This window comes from Callospermophilus lateralis, chromosome 16 (assembly GCF_048772815.1).
Source record: "Callospermophilus lateralis isolate mCalLat2 chromosome 16, mCalLat2.hap1, whole genome shotgun sequence".
In the NCBI taxonomy this organism is placed as follows: Eukaryota; Metazoa; Chordata; class Mammalia; order Rodentia; family Sciuridae; genus Callospermophilus; species Callospermophilus lateralis.
The window spans coordinates 83,567,583-83,592,305 of NC_135320.1; the positions used below are offsets into that span (position 1 = coordinate 83,567,583).

The 24,723-nt window shown below is 56.3% G+C and overlaps 1 protein-coding gene across 2 annotated transcripts in view; it reads right to left on the minus strand.

Moving 5' to 3' along the window:
* Positions 1-23,774, minus strand: part of St3gal1 (ST3 beta-galactoside alpha-2,3-sialyltransferase 1) — a 76,213-nt gene extending 52,439 nt beyond the window's left edge. The window contains exon 1 of one of the 2 annotated variants that reach the window (XM_076836042.2): positions 23,520-23,774. The gene's annotated coding sequence lies outside the window, so the exon portion shown is untranslated. Of the gene's footprint in view, positions 1-23,431 lie in introns of both variants that reach the window. The other variant, XM_076836041.2, reaches the window with a different exon arrangement.
* Positions 23,775-24,723: the final 949 nt, after the last annotated feature.

Sequence of the window (24,723 nt, forward strand, 5' to 3'; positions counted from 1 at the left end):
ACCTCTGAGCAACGTGTCCCTTCACCAGCAGTGGGGTCTGGTTACAGACCCCTGACACAGCCCGCCTCACCCACACCTGGCTGTGTCCTCCGCCTGCCCCCTCCCTGCCACTCAGATGCCTGTGTTTCCTTGTCCCCAACCCCAGCCCTGGCGAGGAGATCAGCTCCCTAGGACTCGGTCGGCTTTGAGCAACACTTATTGATGACGCATGAAGGGGCGGCCACTGGCCCACGCACATGCTGCCTGCTTCTGCCAGTCCCAGTGGTACAGATGTGTTAAAGTCAAGGCTCTGCCAGGAAAACCCCAGGGCACAAGAGGAAACGCTCTCGCTGGCTCACAGAGAGGCGGGTTCTGGAGCCACGCCCTAACTCTGAGGCAGGGCTCTGCAAACAGAGCTGCAGCCACGCACCCTCTGCCTGGAAATGCTTGTGACACATGCAGAGCATCGCATGCTTTCAAATGCCGGGTGTCTGCACACAGCTCCATGGAGGACTGTATCGGAGCAACGGAGACCACACACAGGGTTCTGGGAGTGAAGGACGCCCTGTCCCATGAACACGATTCAGATGGCCTTGCCACCATGAGAGCCAGAGAGACCTGTGGAAAAGCCCTTCTCCACCTTCTGCTCTGCTTTACTCCTGAAACTTGGTGTATTCCCGGGCCTGCAGATCAGAGGCTCCCTGTGGGCTGCCAGTGTGACTAGGTGTGCAAGCTGGCACAAGTCAGTCAGCTTCCCAGGGCCTCGGGTTCCTCATCCGTTGGCATCAGCGGTAACAGCACACGACGCAGGGTCTGAGACAGGGCCTGACCCACAGCTTAATAAGTGTGGTTTCTGGGGGTGTGCAGTTGGGAATGGGAAGATAGCTCAGCCCCAAGACAGGTATAAATTTCAAGAAAGTTCTCAGGGCAAACACACGGTTTTAACATCTAGGTAAGTGAATTTACAAATGATGGTTAGATATGGGAATGTGGGTAGGCGTGGGCCCTGAGCCTTCCCCCTACACCTCGATGCTGTCTGCTCAGAGGGCCTAGAAGCAATGCCACCCCAGGAGGAACCACTCTCCCAGTGGCTGGATCTTGGTTTCTAGACACCGTTCTCCCCTGGAAGGAACCGAGGCCTCTTGACCAAATGCTGAGTCCTCAGAAAACGAAGGCTGTTTTCAGATCTAGATCCACAGGGCACAGAGCCACAGAGCCTCTTCTCATCAGCGGAGCCTCTGCCTGCCTCTTGCTAGTCCCCGGGCAACCTGAGGATGAGGAAGCCAGCACCTGTGCCCAGCTGGGGCCTTTGCCCAGACCTGGTGGCCATCTGGAGATCTCTCTGGTCCCTCTTGGGTCCTTCAATCAGCTCTTCTGACCCGCCTCTGATTCTGGTTATGCACCCGGTGGAACCTCCTATTGTGCCCCAAGTCCTGTCCCATCCAGGATGCTGGGACGCCAGCCAGGTCTTCTGTGTAAACCTGGTCATGTGGCCCCTCGGTGCGTGCTCCCTCACAGCAGGTTCAGGGGCGTGACGGGCAGCCCGTTTTCTCTGCACTGGTCCTTCCTCAGGCTTCCAGGACTCAGAGCCGCCCCGTCCTCCGCCTGTTTCCTTCCTCTCCCCGTTTCCTGATCTCTCCAATCACATCTTCACACTAAGGAGCATGTGGCCTGGCTCACTCCTTCCCAGGAAGGCTTCCCGGGCGGCGTCTGGCCTGCCTGTGACCACAGCAGGCTCCAGCCCCAGGCTCTGCTCTGTCCCATACACAAAACCATAAGCCCCAAGGCCCAGGTGCCTCGCTTGACGGGCAGAGACTCGGGCTCCCCAAAGGGGTTTCAAGTCATTCCACGGCCTTCTTGAAGAGACAGGGGTGGAGCAGTTGCCCGGCAGGGGCGGCCCTGTGTTCAAACTCCAGAGCCACGGGGGGGGGGGGGGGGGGGGGGGAGGAAGAACAATTCTCACCAAAGATCACACAGAAAACAGCACAGAGGCCTTCTCACCAACCTTGGTGGCCTCCACGGGTACAACTGTGCCGGAGCTGGGTTAGGGACGTGCAGAGGGAAGTGACCGGTCCCAGGGTGGTGACCATCTTCTCCAGCCATGTTCTGTGAGGATGGAAATGTCCCTGATCCTCTCTGACTCATGTGGTGGCCACCAGTCCCCATGTGGCTACTGAGCACTTGAAATGTGTGACAGAGAACTGGGTATTTTATTGCCTTTACTTTTAACTACTAAGAGTGAAGCAGCCACAGATGTGGGGGCTTCATGGGGAGCTCAGCTCTAGACGGGGTGGGCGCCCTTCCCCCTGTGGAGGACCCGAGAGCACCTACGTCAGGCTTGTCCTGGGCCCTGCTGCTGGGCAGTGGAGACCCCTGATGCCTGGACACAAGCCGTGGTGGGCCGGCTGATCTCCCTGCTGACAAATGGTCCCAAACCTCAGCGCCTTCCAACGGCCGGAGTTAGGACTGCTCCTGATACTGCGGGTCGGCGGGCCTCTGTTGGTCTGGGCGGCTTGGCTGGAGCTCCGCTGCTTCATTTATGAAAACAGGCCATGTTTTAAAGCTTTCTCCAGGACCCAGCAGACTGCCCTGCCAGACCTCCTCGGGGTGACAGAACATTATTAAAGCATGTTCCCACTGAGGCGTCCCTGTCTTCTTTCTTGAGAACTCGCAAGGATGTCCTTGGAGGAACAGCCAGGCTGCTTGTGACCTTAACAGAGCTGCATCGTCCCCGAGGGACAACACGGAGGACAGGCACCTCTTCCACGGGCAGCCCTCTTTACGGAGTGTCCAGCCGAGTTACAGAGGCTGAGAAGCAGGGGAACATCGCCCCTCCTCTGCAACGTAATCCACAGTCGCCTCTCACCAGCACCAGGTAGAGACAGTCGCTTTACTCAGCTGGCTGAGTGACTGTCCACCTCAGGCCCACAGGTAGAGTCGAGCCGGCCCAAGGCAGCACAGACTTGCTCACCACAGCCTGGGAGATGCCGAGGGCCCCCCACAGCCACCTGCAGGGGGAAGACGGAGCTCAGCACAGAGTGAAGCGGGGAAGCAGAAGTCAGCCCTGACGCTGGGTTCATCCCCGGCCTTTGTGAGACACGACTATGTGAAGGTGACTGGCCACAGGCTTGCCCCCACCCACCAACCACTGTCAGGTCACTCAGGCTCCAACCAGCACCCCTCTGTTCATGCTCACCGCAGGCACAGAGAGGGCCTCGGGAGTCCTGCCCGGGAGCCCAGGTGGGCGGAGGACACAGAAAGATGCACAGATGCCCAGGGCACTGGGCGCAGGGGATGAAGGGCATTCTGGAGAGTGAAGTCTTCTAGCCAGCTTTCCACCGCTCCGACCAGAAGACATGACAACATACAGGAAGAAAAGTTGATGTGCTCATGGTTTCCGAGGCCTCAGTTCACACACGGCCAGCTCTGCTGCTCGGGGCCCAAGACGAGGCAGAACATCAAGAATGTAGTGGGGGAGCAAAGCAGCTCAGAACACGGCCACCAGGAAACAGAGTCCTCGCACCTAGGACAAAACATAAACCCCAGAGAGACGGCCCCCAGGGACCCACCTCCCCCAGCTACACCCTGCCTGCCTCTGTCACCGCCCAGTTAATCCCCACCATGGATCAGTCCACTGACTGGGCTAAGACTCTCATAACCCAATCGTTTCCCCTCTCAGCTTCCTCGCATTGTCTCACACAGGAGCTTCTGGGGTCCCCTCATGTCCACACCAGAACACTAAGGAATGACGAACTCCGTCCCAGTGGAAGAAGAAGGGGAAGAGCACATTACCTTTATAGCTGCCGCTTGAGTGAGGCACAGGTGACGTGCCATTTGACAAAAAGCAAGAGATTTAAGGGAAGTTTCTCCAGTGAGCAGGTGAAGGTAGGAGGTCAGGCCAAGGCCAGAGAGCAAGGACCTGAGAAGACCAGCTGGCAACAGGAGCAACGTCCTCAGGGGCTCCTCTCCTGATGTCCCAGGGTCATCGCCCCAGTCATTCCCGTATTACCCGGGTAGCTGAGGCCTGGAGAGCTTTTGAGAGTAAACTCGTCCAGGATCACAGAGGCAGGGACAGCCAACGACAGTGATGGAGACCATCGCCGTTCGGTCTGCACTGGAAGTTTCCAGCGTAACACAGCTGCAGTGGCCTCTGCCTCCCCTCCCGACTTGAGCTGGAGTCCATTTCTCCACCCCACGAATGTGAGCTTGCTGCGGCCAGTGGCACAACAGCAAAATGTGACACAAATAAAGGCTTTTACAAGTGTTTATGCATCAAGTTCCCTCTTCGGGCTGAGAATCATGCTCTACCACATTAGCGGGCCCCAGCCAGCCCCTCAGAGGATGAGGAACAGCGTGGAGACAGGCCACCAGCTGGCTGAGCCCCCACACCTGTTTGTGAGGCCATCAGAAGCAACAGAGCCCAGCCAAGACACACAGACCACAAGAAATGCCCACCGACCTCAGAACCAGAGCAATCACAACTGTTTGCTGTGGCAAACACTGAGGCCTGGGGCTGCTGGGCTGCAGAGAAAGTCAGCTCACATGACCACCAAGGGATGTCCATGTTGAGGGCAATGGCCACAGAGCATGTTAGGAAGGAGGGTCTGTGCTGGTGACTGGCAAGAGGAGGACTGGGGGCAAGGGCAGGAACAGGAGACTGCAGAGCTCTTTCAGGGGTGGGACCAACAGGCTTAGTGACCGACTGAGCCCAGATTTGTCTAGAGGCATCCTCTGGCTCTGGACCAGGCGTGCTGCTGACTGTACACAGATTTGCTTGGAGCTCACTGGTAGGAGCAGGATGTTTACATGGAAGAACTCAGAAGTGGCCACAGTGAAGGCCGGGCAGGTGAGCGTCTGGAATGGAAGGCTACGGGACCTAGGCTTTCTCAGGCCCTCGCCGCTGGAAGTGGGAATGTCAGTGAGGGAATCACGGGTGGCCTCTATGCCACCTGCTCCAGGCCAGCCCCTCTCTTAGCAGCAGCCGGAGGGATCCCACCAAGAGTCCCCAGGCCCTCTTCCTCCCATTGCCAGCTCCCTGAGTCCCCTGTCCCTCTGCACTTTTCTCTCATTCTTCGAGTTTTGGTATAAATGGCACATCTCCAGGCGCCTCTGCGGACTCCCAGACGGGGTCGGCCAGGCCCCTGTAACTTCCCAGCAGCCCCCTGCCCTGCAGAGCACTTATCCCTGGCCCGTGAACTCCACGAGGCACAGGGTGTCTGCCCCACACACCACTGCGCCACCCCCACCCAGGCCCACTCTGCCACGTGGGTGAAAGCCACTCGCCATCTCTTGCACAGAGAAGGCAGAGAACAATTCAGGCACGGCGGCTGAGAGGTCTCCCTGGACGCGCCCCTTTCCAATTTCTCAGCCAGGTCAGGGCCCTGCCTAGGCTGCCAAGGCCTCCTGAGCTTGTCTCCGTTTCATGGGCTCATCCATCATTCTTTCATTCATCTTGATTGACGGGGTGCCAGCCATCACTCGGATCCGACTGTCAGGGGCCCTCAGGAGACCCAGCCCCTCAGGGTGAGGCAGCTGCAGCCCGCCATCACTGCACCCCACCCACCCCGACTGCTCTTGCTTTCAGGTAGGAGGTGCTGACCGATGGCTGCTGAGTGAATGGAGGATGGATGGGCACACACAACAGGGATCTTAGGACATGGCAGGTTCACCATTAAACAGCAGCCTGCACCTGAGTGTGGGCCTCATGAATGTGGCATCTTACTTAATACTGGACGAGCCCCATACTATATAGACCTGCGTGTGTATACACCTGCGTGGGGACATAAACCGTGACTGTTCCACAGGGCACAGAGAAAGCTGAGGATTAGCGCAGCCCTGCTCCAAACGGAACCTCAGGCCTCTCACCCCGCATTTGGCACCCATGCTCTTCCATGAAAGCCTAGAATCTCCTTGGAGCAAGATGATCCTAACCCACTTTTGCATTTGAGTTTTTTTGTTTGTTTTTAGTTGGCAATTGCAACGGGTTCTAAACCCAAGTGGTCAGCAGCTGGGGGGGGCGTTGAAAACCTAGACCTGGAGCCAGGCACAGGGACACACCTGTAGCTCCAGCTACTCGGGAGGCTCCAGCAGGAGAACGGAGACTCTGAGGCCAGCCTGGGCAACGCAAGCTCCTGCCTCCAAATTTAAAAACAAACACACTAGGTCTGCGCACGGCCTGGGTTCCCAGTGTCTCTAACAGCACTGGGGCTAGGTACACGTAGAAGGCCCGCGCACCTAGAGCTGGGGCAAAGATTAAAACAAATTCAGTGTCTTTCTCCTGCCCATCCCAGCAGCAGCCTGAGCAGCTGCTCCGGCTCCCTTTTCCTTCTAGTTCCTGACGGAGCCCTGACACCCTCCTGACATGCCTCCCTGCTCCGCCCTAGCCCTGCCACCAGGCCTCTTTCTCCACAGGTCCCCACATCCCAACCATTCCCAGGGAGCTTCCAGCTGGGAACAGCCCTGAACGCTCACTGCTGAACCGTCCCTGCAGCCGGCTGAGACACAGGAGCCACAGGAGGGTCTTTATGTGACTTGCAGAGACCTCAGAGGAGGAAACCAAGTACCACAAGGTGGTTCCCCCAGAGAGGCAGGCCCTGGGTCACCCCGCCTCAGAGCGGAGCAGTGGACTGGCCGAGCGCTTAGACTCCAGCCTGCACCGATGGCGGCCTCCTCCCATGGCGGCCCTTCACCTATCCCCTTCACTTCTCCCCATCCCACCCACAGCCACAGCTACCAACTCGGGACCTCAGCTGGCACTGCTGAGAAATGTCTCCCAGCTCCAGCTGGAGCACAGATTAAAACAAATTCCAGTCAAACAAATCACAGTTATGTTCTTATTTCTCCTGCTCTGGACCCATAAATCTTCCTTCCTTGACCCCATTAGTGCATCCGCCACTCACAGCCCCCTCGCGCCGTCCCTGGCTCCCTCGGATGTTCCTTCCTATTACACAATGTAATGCAGGGAATCTCATCAGAGATTTGCTCTTCCATTTTGCTCCTTCTCTGGGTAGGACTGGGGACTGGGACTCTGACTGGACAGGACTCCAGTCTGCTTATTAAATCAAAGCGTTCCCCCCCAAGCAGAAAACGATCAGCTGAGTAATCGTGAACACGGAATCTGGCTGAACACTAGGGCACATTGTGAATTACAGGAATCTTTTGCAGAGGCCTGTGGGCATGTCATATTCCAAAACAGGGTGGCCTGCTTTTTAGGTGTGCCCGTGAGGAGGCCAGTCTGGTTAAACTGGGTGATGGACAGGAACAGCTTTCTCGTGGAGATTACTCCTTGGTAAGACACAAAGTCTTTCCTACTCCAATTATTTTTCAGGGCTGGGTTGAAAAATAAATGAATGAAATCACTTTCATAATAATGAAGTAAAACTGGTGGTGGAAACAGAAGATAACATTTTTAAGTGCTTACTACCACTTTGCTAGAAACTTGGTCTTTTGAATCCTACTCAGAAACTCAGTTAATCCTCTCACAGTGGCCCTTGGAGTGGATACGATTATTTTCATTATTTTGGAGATGAAGCTTTGGAGACTTGAGATCAAGTGCTTGCTCACGGTCATATGGCTAGTAATGAAGTGCAAACTAATTGCAAACCCAACCCCACTGTAAAACCAGAACTCACAGCTAACTGCAGGTGGCATCTGTCTCCGAGCCCTGGCCCAGGCTGTGCCGAGCTATGTGCTCTGCCCCAATGGGGACCACAGTACACGGCTGGGCTCTACCCTCAAGGAGCCCACCATGTGGGAGGGGGACACAGGCTCAGATGCAAGGAGCCACGCACGGTCCCTGTGGAGTACCGCACACGCACACACGGTGGTTTCCCAATCAGAAGCCCCGTCCAGCCCAGAGCATGATGCTGATGAAGAATGAGATCAACACAGAGGCTGTCTGGCCGGGTCAGTTTGCAGGGAAGCTGACGCAGGAGTGGGAGTAGCGAGGGCGGGCAGACGCTAAGCAAGGGGCAGGGCCGGCCAGGAGGGCCTGTGTGAGTTCCCTCCACCGTAGGGCTGCTGGCCAGGCTCTGTGGGGGACATGGGACCCGGGGACAGGGCTGATGCCTAGGGCAGGGCCCTCCCCTGGATGCAGCTGCCCCCCTTCCCTGGAGGCCAGCAGCTGTTCTAAACCGGAAAGACAGAACTCCAAACAGGAAGCCTGTGTGCGTGGCCGGCTGGGAAAGCTGCTCTCCCGCCCGGAGTCTCCCTCCCTGAAAGCCTTCCTCACAGTGAAGTGGATTTCTGGATCTGAAGGTCAAATGCTGAGGCCTGGCGGCGTTGCTGGGAGGCGTACAACCACAGCCACCCTGGGCTGACGGACAGGGCAGCTGACGCCATGCTGAGCCTCTCACAGAAGCCCACTGAGGCTGGAAGCCTTGGCCCCATTTCATAGATGTGGAAACTGGGGCTCCATAGTTTTCCATGGCTGCACAGAGATTGGCCGAGGTGAGGTTAAGCCAGGCTGTCTCGACACAAGCCCCCAGAGTCCACAGGCAGAAAGCTCCACCGTCACGTGTCCCCGAGGCACCTCTGTCCACTCCCCACGTCCCTCTCTTCACGACCCCTGTTTGACACAAGGAACCCTCCCCTTAGCTGTCAGTGCCTCTCAGCAGTGCCCAGCTGTGAGCAGGCACCAGCTGGGCAGCGTCCAGGCAGAAACAAAACTGAAGCAGCCTGTGCCCTCGCGGATGCCACCTAGGATGCCACCCTACGTCCAGACGCTAGGCCAGGAAGTCACCTCTTCAACTGCCTTGTCTCGCCCAAAGCCTGCTTCCTCGTCTGTAAAGCAGAAATGGTTGTGATGATGGTCATGGAGAAGACAGAGGGTGCCTCACCTTGCCTGCCACTCACAGGGGACAGACATGATAATGTCTCCACAGGTGGCTGGCCTCTGGGTCACTGGCAAGTCACCAACTCACACAGAACTGTGGTCTCCCTCTGTTGATGGGGGGGATAGAAGTCCCTGACCACCACGGTTCCCAGATCAAAGTCTGTGACAGGTCAGAGCTGGCCTCTGCAGGGAACATCTAAGGGATCCACAGGGAGGGTCCAGAAGGATCTGGGCAGCATGGTGGTGGGGGCCAGGAGCAAGAGACAGGAGAGCAGTGCAGGGAGGTGCCTTAATCCTTCTGCAGCCCCCACCCCTTGAGCCCCAGCAGAAGCAGGCCCACCCTATAGGCTGTCCCCCAGAGCTGTGCAGCTGCTTCTGATCCCGAGGGAGGTGGAGCTAGAGGACCACGGCCTTTTTTTCTTTTCTTTTCTTTTTTTTTTTGAGAGAGAAAGAGAGAGAGAATTTTTTTAATATTTATTTTTTAGTTTTTTTGGCAGACACAACATCTTTGTTTGTATGTGGTGCTGAGGATCGAACCCAGGCCGCACATATGCCAGGCGAGCACGCTACCGCTTGAGCCACATCCCCAGCCCAGACCGTGGCCTTTGAGGACCAGGACCGCTCATGGATGAACTCCTGCTGGGTGCCAGGCGCCTTTCCAAAATTTAATTTCATAACCAATAAGAGTGAGGTGCACTGCAGACATCTTTTTTCAGCATCTAAAATGCCCTTCCTGAGGTCAGCAGGTGGCTGGGGCAGCAAAGCCTGGATGCATGTGCCTGCGCCAAGCTACTCCTGCAGAACAGGACCATCTGAGCCAAGTTCATACACAGCTGAGGCCCCTCCATCTGCCCTGGCTACTTGATGGGGAGGTGGAGGCAGAGGCAGGCAAGGGGCCTCTGCCTACGAGAAAGATCAAAGAAAAGGGGCTTCCTGAAGTGGCTGCCCACTGCCCTGCTGGTGACCAGCTCAGTGTGGCCAGCAAGGAGATCTCCTGCTGCTCTGTCTCCTTCCCCAGGCCTGCAACCTGGCCTCAATTCAGGTTTGAGAAACTTCGGGTAACACCTAGATTCTCCCAAGTGCTGGCCCCACCCGATGGCTCGGGTATCAGTCTGGGAGGGACTGTCTTTGGAAAGTGGGGGATCTCAGTGCAACTCAGAGGCCTGTGGGAAGCAGAATGCTTCCTGCAGACATGGAGCCACCTGGGCTTTGCCACCTGCTGCAGTCAGTCTGGCTGGAGAGGTCTGTCTGGCCTCCTTTCAATCTCCCAGCTCTGGACTGGAGGGACGGCCCTCCCCTCCCTGTTGTCCTGCGCCCTGATGTCAACCATGCCGCCCAGTTCTCTAGGTCACCAGGTTGGGCATCCCCAAGTTGCTTTCCATTTTGAGATTCAAAGCACCAAAATACCAATTCGTCCTCAAACCCAGGAGAGATGAAGTCACTGAGTCTTACTCTGGAGCAAACGTCCCAGACTCCCAGACGTGACTCACCGAAACTTTCACCTGGACTCCTGGAGGGACAGTCAGTCCTGGAGCCCATCCATTAACGGTGGCCACACTGGCTGTCCTAAGCCATGGGGTTCCAAGAACTCATTCTGCATGAAAGAAAAGACTTGACTGTACCTCGTTAGAGCAAGAACGCGGGTCAGGGGCCCCTATTCTCAGGCTCTCTACCCGACTGCAGCTGTCAGCAGGTGTCCCCAATCTTCCTGGTCCCAGTCTGAAGTCTGCCTTTTCTCTGGGGCTTTCCCCACTCTGCCCATGATGTCAACTCCCCCTGAAAAGCAGGGTGACATTATCCCTGTGCAGAAGTCACTTGCCCCAAATCCCACTGCTAAGAAGTGGTGGCCTGAGCAGGAGCCTGTCCTCTCCTTCGCCAGAAGTTCATGGCTGGCGTCACCTTGTTCTTCAGGGTGAGCTGAACAGGCCTGCAGGGGCCTTGAGAGCCAGGCCCAGGACTGTCCTCCGTCAGCTGGGAGAGGGACGGTAAAGTGTGGGCATTTGTTTTCTAGGCCAGTTCTGCCTCACTGAAGGAGGCAGAATCATGTGCTTTGGAACATAATTTCACGGAGAGGGGAAAGAGGGAAGGAAGGAAGGAAGGAAAGGAGAAGAGAGGCGTGGAGTAGGAAAGAACTCTACCGACCGTGGAAACCTCGGGCCAAAGGACAGGGCTGACATCACAATCTGTCCCTGGTGAAGGTGACCCAGAATGCCACCACTGGCTGTCCTATTTATAACCCTCTGAAATGCAGTTCAGTGTGTGGGGGGAGGTGCTTTGTTCTTGGGGCCTCTTATCTGCTTCCCAGGGACACAGATAAGGGTGGAGGGAGGAAGGGGGGGCGGGTGCCAATGGTCCAACCCGTGAGACCAGCTACACTGGGTCCCCGACCTGGGACCTAAGTGTGTCAGAGGGAACCAGGGAGGGGATGGGGGAGAGTGGTAACCCCCACCTGACCACCCCCACCTGGGGAGCTTGGGGCAATGGCCACTCTGGGGAGGTGGCCAACTGACAGGACACTAATGACACCGTGGCCCTGTCCAGGAGGTGAACGAGATCAGGAGGCACGGTGCCCGGCAGACCCTGGCAGGCAGGAAAGAGGACAGACACCAAAGGGCACGGACCGCACAGCCCTGCTCAGAGGGGCCGGGGGAGCTGGAGCTGCTGGTGTTCACGGATGGGGGTCTTCCCGGGCATTGGGACCTGGAGGAGACCTGGTAGTGTGGGCAGGGCTGCTGCTTCAGCTCTGGGTGCAGGGAGGCCAGAGATGAGGCACAGACCAGCTGGGCAGCCTGGTACAGACGCCAGCCCTGCAGAGGGTCCAGCAACGGCCCCAGTGTGGCCTGGGCTGGGCCATCTTCCCAGTGTAAGGAAGGGTCCTGAGGTCCCGCTCACGGGCCGCTGCCCTGCAGTCCTGTAAGCTGCACACTCCCAGATGACGTTCCTGCCTTAAATCCACATGGCCCTGGAGAGAGTTCACTGCCAGGAAGAGCTTTCTACACCAGGGGTCCAAGGGCCACCACGTGGCATGGGGCAGACAGCACCCCATCACCAGGTGTGTGCAAGCAGGCGTGCTGTAACCACATGGAGTCTCATCCAGAAAAACTGCCCCAGGAGCCTGGGCAAGAGGGTTCTAAACGAGAATGGTGAGGGTGGATGACGGGGGGTTACTCACAGCATGTAATTAGCAAATGGTCCCAAACATTAACTCATTTGATGCTCATTTAGTACCTCTTGGGAGCTCCATACTATTATGATCCCTCTTTTATAAGTGACAAGGAACAGAGAGAGTAAGCAATTCACTCAATGTCACACAGCTAGGAAGTGGCAGAGCCAGGACTTTTAATAAAAGAATCACTGACTCAGTAGATGGCCATTGAAGTCTTGGAGTAGAAGGTCAAACAAGGGCACCGCTAAGGCTCTTTGCAAGCACTCAGATCTTACAGTTACTTGTTTCATGTTATCTAAACGTGCATCACCTATAACTTATCATTGAATCGACTCCCTGCAAGTCCAACCCACCCCATCAACACAGGTTTGCTCCCTCAGCTCTGGGAAAGGAGGGAGGCTCCGTCCTCCACGGCAGGCACAGGTCCCGACCGTGCAGGGTGTCCGAGTGTGAACAGGGCTCTGTGCCAGCCTGTGCTTCCTCCTGGCTGGGTATCTGGCTGTGGAGGGATGGCTTCATCTGCAGAACCTGGGTTCCCGCTCCTGCCTGCTGGGCTCAGCCGTTCACCTCACAGGCAGACCCAGCAGCTGGCGAGAGCCTGGAGCCAGCTCTGGGGCCACCAGGAAGGGTCGTTTTCCATCTCAAGTCCTCACCAGGAGCTGGGAGGGAGGACACCGTCCGCCAGCCTCATCTCCCCCTCCTTTTAATTTCCTTTTCTGCCAGAGACTGAGCTTGAGAATTTGAGATTAGGCCGCAGGAACACCCATTCACCCCCGAAAGACATTCTTGTCTGTGGCAGCGACACCGTTCCCCAAGCAACAGTCTTGATCCCTGAGACCCTCCGCCAGGTCGTGGGATTAATAGCGCCTTCCGTTCCAGGAACAGAACAACCACCACCCACCATCCTCTCCATTGTGAAGATATTAAAAAGGAATTTTCTAAAGTTGCAGCAGTGACTTTTACAATTCAGCTTACAAAACACAGGGTGTGCCCAGTAGGCGCGATCCAGAGAGCAGGGTGAGTTCACAGGCCTGATGGCAAACTCACTATGGCCTTGGTGCTCCATCCGGGTCTCCAGTCCCAGGCTCACCGTGCCCCTGCCTTCCTCAATCCCCAGAAACCAGGGCAACATCAAGAGCAGCGCCTGTGATCAGTAATGTGGGATCCATGGAGATCAGCAATGTGGGATCCACTAGAGATCAGCAATGTGGGATCCACTAGAGATCAGCAATGTGGGATCCACTAGAGGTCAGCAATGTGGGATCCCCTGGAGATCAGCAATGTGGGGTCCACTAGAGATCAGCAATGTGGGATCCATGGAGATCAGCAATGTGGGATCCACTAGAGATCAGCAATGTGGGATCCACTAGAGATCAGCAATGTGGGATCCATGGAGATCAGCAATGTGGGATCCATGGAGATCAGCAATGTGGGGTCCACTAGAGATCAGCAATGTGGGGTCCACTAGAGATCAGCAATGTGGGATCCATGGAGATCAGCAATGTGGGGTCCACTAGAGATCAGCAATGTGGGGTCCACTAGAGATCAGCAATGTGGGATCCACTAGAGATCAGCAATGTGGGATCCATGGAGATCAGCAATGTGGGGTCCACTAGAGATCAGCAATGTGGGATCCACTAGAGATCAGCAATGTGGGATCCACTAGAGATCAGCAATGTGGGATCCATGGACATCAGCAATGTGGGGTCCACTAGAGATCAGCAATGTGGGGTCCACTAGAGATCAACAATGTGGGATCCATGGAGATCAGCAATGTGGGATCCACTGGAGATCAGCAATGTGGGATCCATGGAGATCAGCAATGTGGGATCCATGGAGATCAGCAATGTGGGATCCACTGGAGATCAGCAATGTGGGGTCCACTAGAGATCAGCAATGTGGGATCCCCTGGAGATCAGCAATGTGGGATCCATGGAGATCAGCAATGTGGGGTCCTCTAGAGACCAGCAATGTGGGGTCCACTAGAGATCAGCAATGTGGGGTCCACTAGAGATCTCACAGTCCGGTGAGACCCTCACAGGCCAGGTGCACCCTCAGAGCCACCCGAGAGGAGAGCAGAAGCTGACCCACTCGAGGCCCCGGCTTTGGAGCATGAGGCCGTGGTCTATGACTGGGGAGTGGGCAACTGCAGAACCACCAGGATCTCTTCCAAAAGGCAGCCCACGATTGGGTCTGTGGCCACAGGAGGACATGGGTGGGCCTGGCGTGCTTCGGGGCTGGGCTGGTGCCTCCTAGAGAAGCTGTCCTGCCCGCCGTGATGGGCACCCGTTGGAGGCCCTATGAATTCCACAGCGGGAGCTGGCGGCCTGGGCTCTGGACATTCATGGAGGGCCTTTCTGGTTCTGCCACTTTCTAGCTACGTGACCTGAATTTTGTGACTCACGCTCTCCAAGCCTCGGTTTCCACATCTGTAAATAGGATCAGGAAAAAGCCCCAACACAGGTCTTAGAGGGCTGTTGTAAGAGATAGGGCACTAGGTCAGAGGGACGAGAAGCCCTGGCCAGGGGAGCTGGCCACCTGGCCTGCCCAGGGTGCGGAGCTGCTGCCAGCCCCGAGCAGATGGACAGGAGCCCAGCAACCCATCCAGCCCCCTCGGCAGGTGAACTCCTAGGCCTCTGATGGCTTTCTGTGAAACTTTGCTCAGCGTTTGCCCAGAACAACCTCTTTGCTCCTCTGGCTCTTGAACTCAGCCTCCAACACTAGGCCTTCCCTGTGGGCAGGCGGGTTTCCCCTCCCCTCCCTCCCCTCCTCCCGAGCCCCCCCAGGTCTCTGTTCTTGGGCTTTGGTCCCACCCAGCTGCTGACCCTTCTCTCGTGAGAAACGACTGATTGACATATAGGATGCGTACGCAGAGGCAGGGCCAGCTGCCTGACCAAATGCCCGAGCTCCTCCCTGACCTCCCGGCCCACTCTGATGGCCTGCTCCCCAGCAGGGCCCTGGGACTAGCCTCTCCGGCCCACCCTGCCATGCCTGGGCTCTCTGACTCGCTAAGGCTGAGCTGGTCCCTTGCCAAGCCTGCTGCTGGTTCCGGCTCATCCGGAACCTGGTGACATGGGCTGTGAATGGCGGTGTGGGTGCTGTCTGGCTGCTGTGTCACTGTGATGACAAAGTTTGGATCCCAGGAGCTGGGCTTGGTTGTGTTTTTGTGCTACTGTTCTCAGGTCCCGCTAAGCAATGAGGGGAGCATGGGGTGCGCGATGGGGCAGACATGGGGTACTGGGATAAAGCAAGGTGCTTCTGGGGCTGGAGGCCACGCTTGCCCTTTCCTGGCCGCTGGCCTGGTACTGGGCAGGTCCTCCAGCAGAGCTTCCCCCTCACCTGCGCAGGAGGGAGGGGGGCGGAGGGCTGAGTGGCGTAACTTCAGGAGTGCCACGTGGCCACGGGCTGTCCAAAGTGTGCCTCATCCCCCGCCCCCCCACCCCAGAGTGGCCCAATAGAGAGGCGGCCTGTGTGACCTTGCTAAAATCCAAGCTCAAACAGATAGCATCCTCATACATTTTGCTACTTTACAAAACAAAACAGATTCCATTTGGAGCCCAGCTCTTAATCTGGACAGTGGCGGGACCCTTGTTCTAGGCTAGCGCTCAGAAGAGCTGAGCAAGGGCCAGAGAGGGGCCGGCTCAGACGTGCAGAGCACTGTGCCGTCTGTTGCTTCCAACGTGTCTTAGCTCTCGCCACGGGGACCTCTGTCCTGTGGCAGGCTACAGGGCACTGAAGGGAGGAGGGCAGCGGAGTCCTTCATGACTCGGAGATTTATCTTGGGCCCTGCTCTAGTCTTCTAAGAATCTAAGCAAAGGGTTGTGTGTGTGTTTGGTTTCTTTTCTTTCCGTTGAACCCTTTCATTTCTGAAAAGGTAAAATGCCCAATCAGATGGATTTTCCTCTTTCATTGGCAATTTTATCAAGCTTTTGGGGCCACAAAACAATATTCTGGAGTCATTCCATCTTCTCACAGAAGTAGCTAGGTTTGCTGTGGTTGGGTTTTTCTCCAGAGCTCTCTGCTAAGTAAATATGCATGAAGGGAATTTTTAGCCACTCTGGTCTATGAGTTCACTGTGAATTCAAAAGGATTCTGTTTTGTTTTGTTTGTAAAGCAGCAAAATTTATTTGAATGCTATCTGTTTGGGTGTGGATTTTTTTTTTTTTAACTGTACCTAGTGACATTCCCAGAAAGTATTTGCAGAACAAAATGTGAACTTTCCAAAAGCCATTTGTAACGCTCTTTTCAATTCTGCCAAACAATTGGGAATTAATGCTCTTTTGTTCTCAGCTGTTCTGAATTTTAACTCTTATATTCTCTCAAAGGTTTACCTGGCTAGATATCTTCTATGTGTCTTAGAGGAGAAAATAAACCCAGAGATCATCAGAATCACTGTTCCAAACATTCCCAGACTAACTAGGAGAGAGAAACTTCTGCCAGACAAATAGTCCAATGATAGCAATTGAATGTGAACAGACCAAAGGGCCAGGAGCACAGCCCACCCTATGCCACCCAGCTCAGGAATGAGAATGAGCATTTGTCAAGTACGCCTGAAGCCTTAGGATCCACGGGAAATTCCCTAATGAATAAACTTGTTCAATTTTCATGACAACTGTACAGTACTCCTCATGACCAAAGAGGACACCAAGGCACAGAGAAGGCAGGCGATCTGTTCACTGTGGGGATAAGCCACGCACTGACACCCCAGCAAGCCCCAAACCTGAAAACCTGAAGCCATCTGCCTGGCTTCAAGATGGCGATAGTGACACCAGGGCCTGCTTTGGTTGGAGGGTGGTTTGAAGGATCCCCCAGAGGTTCTGTGTTGGAAGCTTGGTCCCCAGTGGGGTGACATTAAGAAGTGGTGGGACCTTTCAGAAGTGGGGCCTAAGGGGCGTTCCTGAGACTGACCCCTCCCCACTGTCTGGCTCTGGAGTCTCCATGTGTTCCTTCCCTCTCACACAGGGGTCTAGTCACGAGGCCACCGGCCCACAAGGTAAATCAGTCAGGGGTCCCTCACCAGAGCTTATGCCAGGCTCTTTGGACTTCCAGTCTCCCAAACTTTAAAGCTTAAAAAACAAACAAACACAACAACAAAAAAACTCTTTTCTTTACAAATTTCCCAGCCTCGGATATTTTGATACAACTAAACCATAAAAGGTCTTAATAACATCACACATTCGATGCATTTAATTTACATTCAAACACGATGGGTTAAAGCCCGGGTTTCCACCAGTCGTGGGACTTAACCTCCAGTTCCTTGGGATTCTCACCTGGCCCTGCCCCGGGCTGTTGCAGAATCCAATGAGATGACAGGAGTGCGCCTGCTCTCTTGGCCACCCTCCAGGCCAGCTCCTGACAGGGCTCCACCCTGCCTCGAACCTATCTCTCGCTCCTGGGCAGAGTGGCCTGACCACGTGAGCGGGTAGAATCTGTCTTCTGCTCCTCCTCTGCCAGCTTGACGGGGTGGCGGGCGGAGGTCTCTCTGCTGCTGAAACCCACACTCACAGGGTGTTTAAACCCCTGCGGCCCTGGGCACAAGCCAACAGTACAAAGTTATTCCTAGTCAGGCCTGGTCAGGCGCTCACCCTGAGGGCTCCTGCCTGCTCCCCGTGGCAGAAGCATAGTGGGGGCACTTACCCTGCCGTCCCCTACTTAGGAAGCCGAGAGCCCAAGATAGTAAGTGAAGTGTCCAAGTCCCCAGCCAGGAGCAGGTGGGCTGGGCCAGGCCCAGGACCCAGGACACAGGAGTATAGGGATTTCCCTGACCAGGAGCCCCCCCTATGTCCAGGGTACCCACAACAGACAGCCCACCTGGGAGCCTCAGATTGACTCCAATTACATCCCTGCTGAGCAGCCAAGCCACACAGGACAGCACCTCAGGTGCCCTGGGCTCCTGGTACTGAGCACCCTCCGCTTCCTGACAGCTTTGGGGCAGCTTTTAGGCCCCTGCTCTGGCTAATTAGTAATACTCTGCGTTCTGCCACAGGGACAAAGGCATTTTAAAAGTTTCACACAACCCAGAGAAATGAGGACGGCACGCAGCTGCCACCAGCCCTTCGGCCTGGCTCCTTCAAGGAAGGGTCATTAGCAAGCCACTTGACCTTAAAACTAGCCTCCTATTTCCAGTGTTTGTCTATGAGCTTTCTAGAACATTCTGACACCTGTCCATTCCTACCTTCTGCACAGGCTCTGTGCTGATGCCAAGCCCCACACAACCACTTCCTCTGAACCCCAGACTTAATTCGGCTGGAAGGCAGGAAGCTCTGGGGTCTCTGCATCGGAGCCCTCCCAGCCTCCGCTCCTTTCATCCTCTAAGGCCCTGCAACCTGGGGTGGGACCCTGTGCCCTGGAGACCTGGCCCACCTCCGACTGCAGTAATACACCCTGTAAACCTGGCCCTTTTGCTACCCACTACCCATCTTGCCCTTAAACCTCATCCTCCTAAATTAGCTATTCAAATCGGAGACAAATGATAAAAATAAGTACTCAAAATACAGCATTAGGCTTTAGTTTCTAAAGTAAATACACCACTGTTTCCCACACGATCTTTCTAAGGCCATGCTCCAGGATGCCCCACGGCGTGACAGTCTATAACAGTGGTCCACTCTAGGCCATGAATACAGCCTGGTGACAGGTCCAGTTTCCATATCTGTGAATTGAGTAACTGACTCATGGGACCAAAGCACCAGAGCCTTCCAACTGCCAGGCCCCTCACCTCTTCAGACGGCACAGAAAGGCCTGTTGGCAATCTGTTATCCAACTTTTAATTTTCTTGCACACACAGGGCACAAAATCCTTGGTTAGTTATTATTTTTATACATTCAAGAAAATACCACAGACTGACTCCTCTCTAGAAGAAACCCCAGGTTCTCGGGGCTTCAACTCCCCAAGGAATCCTTCTGTGGGCCCCTCAAGGCAGAGGGAACCTTGCAGCCCCCTCTCAGCACTTGCATATTTGAATTCTTAGTACAAACAAACCAGGCATGACTCTTCGGGTCTCCAGGCACCTCCTCAAGTCACTGGGACCTCTGGGAAGGCAAGACAACAAGTATTTCCACCCCAGTATTTTCAGCACCTTGCAAGGTTCCTGCAACAAAATAAGCTCCCAAGAAACACAGGCTGAGCTAAATACAAAACCATCCACTACCATCATCACCAAAGCCAAAAACAGTACAGCCCCAGCCTTCCAGAACAGGTGGGTTCCCAACAAGGAAACCAATGGGTGGCTCAAATGCATGGAAAAGTGTGGGTTTGGGAGCGAGGAGGCACAAAGGGTTAACCTGTTAGCTCTGTCACCAACAATCCTGGTGATGTTCCCTCTGACCTCCTAGTTTCGCATTAAAGCAAAACAGTTGAACAAAATGATTTCTAAGGTCATTTGTAGTTCATAGGTAGGAATGAACTAGGCCTGGCAAGGTCCCCGTGGTTCTTTTTGTAATATGTATCCCTTGGAAGTCCCCATTGGTATCACTCAGTGCCATTAGGTGTGTGAAACTTCTGGGCCATCTTTCAAAATCTAGTGTTAAGAATTGCTAGAAAATGACTTTGCCAAGTAAGTGTGGACTCCCAAAGGTCCAGAGCCACCTGTGTGTGAGAGGAGGGATGCCCGTGGCACAGGGCAGTGGCTGGTCCAGTCTCCCCAGCCAGGGCTGCAATGCCAGGCCAGTTTTGAGGAAGAATTTGTAGCCAAAGTAAATGAGGTGGGGCCTGTCTTCACAAAGAAAAGCTTTAATGGAGCAAGGAGGCTGTCAACAGAACTGCAGAGCCTCTCATTTTGCAGAATGAAACAGATCCAGAGCCCAGAATAGCTTGGGTGCCAGGCTGCAAAGCAACCGAGCACTAGCAGAGAGGCTCAAATGCAGACTCTCACGAGCCCACATCTGGCTCCTGTGACCAAAGCAGAGCCCGAGACAGCTCTCAGATTCCCAGGTTTGCACGCAGGGCCACTGAAGTTTCCCTTCGGGTCACTGTGCATAAACCTTAGCCTAGAATTCTTCATGCCCAGGCTGGCTCTCCCTGGGCCTGTGGAGGCTGTGCACACATGTGTCCAGGACTCATCACAAAACTCCACGGAAGTCCCCAATGCATGGTTTTATTTCCCAGGTTTCAGTTCCTCTATTTCAGTTCCTTGCAATCAACTAGAGCCCAAAACTATTCAATGGAAAATTCCAGAAGTAAGCAATCCGTACGTTTTTAACAACTTATATTACAGTCTATGGTTATAAATGGCCTATGTTGTTACTAGTTCTTATTCATCCCTTCCTGTGCCTAATTTATGAAGTCTATCACGGCTATGTACATCTAGGAGTGCTTGTTCATGGATGGTTTCAGGCATCCACTGGGGTCATGGAACATACTTGAGGATAAGGGACAACTATATAAGGACAAATGGCCCGTAGATTTTGTCTTTCTTGCTTGCTCTGTGGTACCAGAGAGGTTGAGATAAGAGTTAAAGTTTAGATCCTACAGGATCTATCCACAGATAATTCCTTTGAGTCAGCAACCTCTTATCAGGGATGACCCCAGCTAAGTTCAAGGTAAACTGACCAGGAGGTCAGAAAGCCAGTCATCCCAAGAGGCTCCTCCCTGGGGATCTGCGCGTGGCTTGCCTCTCGAATGGTGTCCTGGCTTGGGGGCTGCTTGGAGGGGAGACAGAGCCACCTGGTGTGAAGTCTATACCCTTCCCTGCCAGGCCCACACATGACCTGCTCCCCATGCCTGGGGGTGGGGGGTCCCAGTGCTCCCAATATGGGTGATGGTCCCCGGACTTTAGGAGTGAGGTGGGGCAGGAGCCTGATACTGCATGCAGGATCCCAGACCTATCCGCGGCCACAGACAGGCTCAGAAGTCGGCCTCTGCCTGCTACTGCAGAGAGCTGAAACCACACTGAATGCCACCCTTTGCCATCACTTCCAACCACACTCCCCCTTCACCCCAAGAGCTCAGTAGGCTACTGTGGCCTCTAGCCTAGGAAGGTGAGGTGAAGCCCCTGCTCAGTCCAGTCCTGGCCTTGCTTGCTGATACCACGCCAACAGAGACATGCAGGACACCAAATGTCAGCACTTGTGCAATTTCAGAAAGGCAGGAGAAGGAGCCTTCTATCCAGTCTTTCCTTTCTTTATTCAGCCAAAACTGTGGGGTGCATCTCCTGCTGCCCAGACCTGAAGTCGGGGCACATGCATCACACATATGCATTGAACTTACGTGTACACAGTTCACACCTATCCACACACTCACATTTTATATGGAATACCTATTTTGCGGGGCACAGTTTGGAGACAGTAGTAATGGACTCAAGTCACAGATATGGAAACTGAGACTGTGGGAGGTGAAGTCTCATCCTCAAAGTCAGAGAGGCAGAGGCTGATGATAGGAGTCAAGAAGAGAACCCACTGGCACCCAGACCTGGGCAGAGGCAGGAGGTTCAGCACGGCGAACTCTGGTGTGTCATTTCAGTCCATTAGGGGATTTCGGAAAATCGCCCTGGTCTTGGGGCTTGGGGCAGGAAGGGGAGGTACAGGAAAGTGCAGAGAGTGAGTCGGCCAAAGGCCTCCAGGCCCCTTCCGCACCGAGGAGCCAGGCGGCAGTTTCCACAGTAGCCAGCAGGGGGCAGTGCACCTTGCGTTTTCGAGCCCTGCGCGCTCTCCCGCAGCACCCGGGAAAGAAAACCAGGGGGCACCGCCCGCAGATTCTAGGAACGTGCCAGGAGTGGAATGTGGCACGCAGTAGGGACTGAAGACACGTCCAGAAGCCGAAGAGCTAGACCAAATATATGAATTTGAATTTAGTAGTAGAAATGGGGAGGAGAAGGAGAGAAGGTGTCGGGCCCCTGTCAGCTCCCCCTATCGTAGCGGCCTTGTCACTGAACAGTGTCTGCACCTACTGTGTGCCAGGTGCGGTGGCAGCGACGGGGCAATCTCCTTCCCTGCTCACGCCATTTTCCGGCTGGCGAGGCTCTCCCCATCTCTCCCCTCCCCGCCCCCACTCAGCCGCAGAGCGGGGGTGGGCGCTCGCTGTCTCGCTGGGGAACCATCCCCGCACAGATCACTGGGCGTGGGGACCCGCGAGGGCGAGAAGCTGAGAGAGGCGAGAGGTCCCCGGAATCACACGTGAAAACCCGGCGAATGTCTGATGCGGCGACGCGGCAAGCTTGTCCCTGCCCTCAGGGTCAGGGCTGTCTCCCTCTGCGGGACTCGCCTGGCCCACGAGACGCAGTGGCCGGCCCTGCCCCCACACACTCCTGCGTTTCTGGGCCCGCACGTGCCCCGCTCCCAGAGTGCCACCACGCCGGGTGCGTGGTAGGTGCCGGCTAGGACCCTCCCAGTGGAGAGACGAGAGACTCAGCTCCAGGGTACAGAGCCCAGCCGGGAGACCTGGCCACAAGGCAAGGCGAGGGTTTATCTGTGCTAAACTGGGGCGCAGCCTCAATCCCCATCTCAAGTTCGGCGGCGCTTACTCCTGCAAGGTCACTCTCAAACACTCACGCTGAAAGTTGCGCCACCGTCCCGATTCCGAACTAGCTGCACCCCCAGCAACTCGCCAAGCCCCAGAGTCACCGTTCCCTGTCCCTGTGCACTCCTACCAGGGGCGGACCCTGCTTGCGCAGGTCACACACTCTAGAGACGCAGACAAGTTGCTAACTTTTGTCACATTATTTCTTGGCAGCTGAGACGCCTAACGGGGCTGGGGAGGACTCGAGAGTTTCGAATTGCCACCAACACCACCACTGCCACTGTGATCCCTCCGCCCACCGGAATCCCCCACCTCCCACCACGCCGCGTCCAGCTGACCGGTCCCTGGCGCCAACTTCTCCCCCGATCCGGGGCAGCCTAGGCTGGAGTCGTCCCGGGAGCTGATAGCCTCCACCTGAGTCTGCGCCTGCTCACAGCGGATTGGGAGACTGGATCCGGATACTGTCCCACCGCCTCTGGGCCGGATCACCAGCGGCCTCTGCGCGCCCCCGCAGTATCCCAGCCGGAGACCCCGGCTTCACTCTAGGGCACAGGGTACCCGCTGCCCCTACGGGTCTTCTGACCCCTGGCGCGGGTGGGGTAGATCCATCCGGTGCCGGGCGCAATGTCACTGGGGCAGCTACGGGACCGCTGCCCCAGACGGCTGTAGGCTGACTGCTGAGCTCCGGGCGGTTCCCCCAGTAAGCTCTGGAGACCCCAGAGCCCGAGCCTCCTCCCATACCTTCCTCTCCCAAAGACCCAGGTGGTAGCTGCGGCCCGGGAAGGGGTCTCCCTACCGGTATCTTTCTTCCAGTGCCTGGGGTCTTCATTCCCACCCCCACCGTCACACCCTGCTAGTCCCCTGCCTACCCCTTCTGTTCCTGGGTCCGGACTATCACCCCTGCACTAGGAGAACACACAGGAAACTGCCCGAACCCCAACTCGCGCGGACGCAGTCCCCAGCGCACCCCGGGCAGCATTCGGCTTCGCGCGCACACTCACCACGGCTGAAGACAGGCTAGAGTTTCCCGGCTTTGGGCATGGAGGGGTTCCGAAGAGTATGTGAGACGCGGGTGTCCCGAATACTCACCCCTGCCCAGCTCACGGAGCCTCTTCCTCCTTTCTCCCCTTCTTCTCCTCCTCTTCTTTCTCCTCCCTCTGGTCTAGGGCTCTTTGTCTTTGCAAAGTGTCGAAACTGTCTGGCATAGTGGGGCTTCTCCGGCGGAGACTAGAGCCGGGGAAGCGGGAGGCGGGGTGAGGATGGGAGCGGTCTCGGGAACACCTTCCCCGGGGTGTAACGGGAGCGGGAGGCGGGGCGACCACCGAGGGGCCGCCTCCCGTGGCCGGCCGGGGCCGCGAGCGGGGCGCGCCTGAGCCCGGCCACCGCCTCCTCGGCGCGCGGCCCTCCCCTTCCTCCGCCCTGCGCCCGCCCTCCGCGCCCCGCGCTCCCTTGCGCCCCTCCCGCCGGACTCGGCTCGGCTTTCCCCTCTCTGGGGCTTCCTGAGAGCCGAATATAGCTCTGCCGAGCCACGTGGACTGCCGCGGGCTGGGCTGAGGCCCGGCCGGGGAGACGCTGGAGGCGGCGGTAGCGGTGGCGGCGGCGCGGGGACCGTATCACCGCCCAAAGAGCGGCGGTGCCGGAAAGCTTCGCGACTCCCCGGGTCCGATCACCGCCGAAAGCGGGAGAGGCTAGGGAAGAGCGCCGCGGCGGCCCAGGGGCCCTGGGGTCAGCCCCAGGGAGGAGGCGATGGGCGCACAAGGAGCGGACTTAGCGGTGCCCAGAAGAGCCCGAGTCGGGTGCACGGTGGCGAGAGGGGCCGATTCCCCTGCTGGCGACCGGGCAGCCAGCCGACTGCCTCAAAAGGCGCGGGACTCGAGGTGGGATTTAGAGAGAAGGAAGAGGGAGGAGCGCGGTGAGGGCGTGGGGACTAGTGAGGCCAGAGCCCCGGCCGGCGCATCCCGGCTTCGGAGCCGCATAGCTGGTACCGAGATCTGGCCCCCGCCCTTCTCTCTTGCGGCGGGTTTTTCTCCCTGATGCAGAGGCTGCCGCTCGCGGTCCAGAGCCCGGGAAGGTTGGGTAGTGGGAGCCAGTGCAGGAGCCGGCACCGAGGCAGCCTGGGGCGTGTGCTTTGGGGTTTGGGGATTAGGTTTGAAGTTATGCCTCCCTCTTATAGGGAAATGAGGCGACGGAGACTTATTTTGATGAATGGCAGAGAGCTGATCTTGGAGGCTAAATGCTGTACACAAGATTTAAGAGGGATTTCCAAAAATCTGGGGGTTTTTTTTCTGCCTTA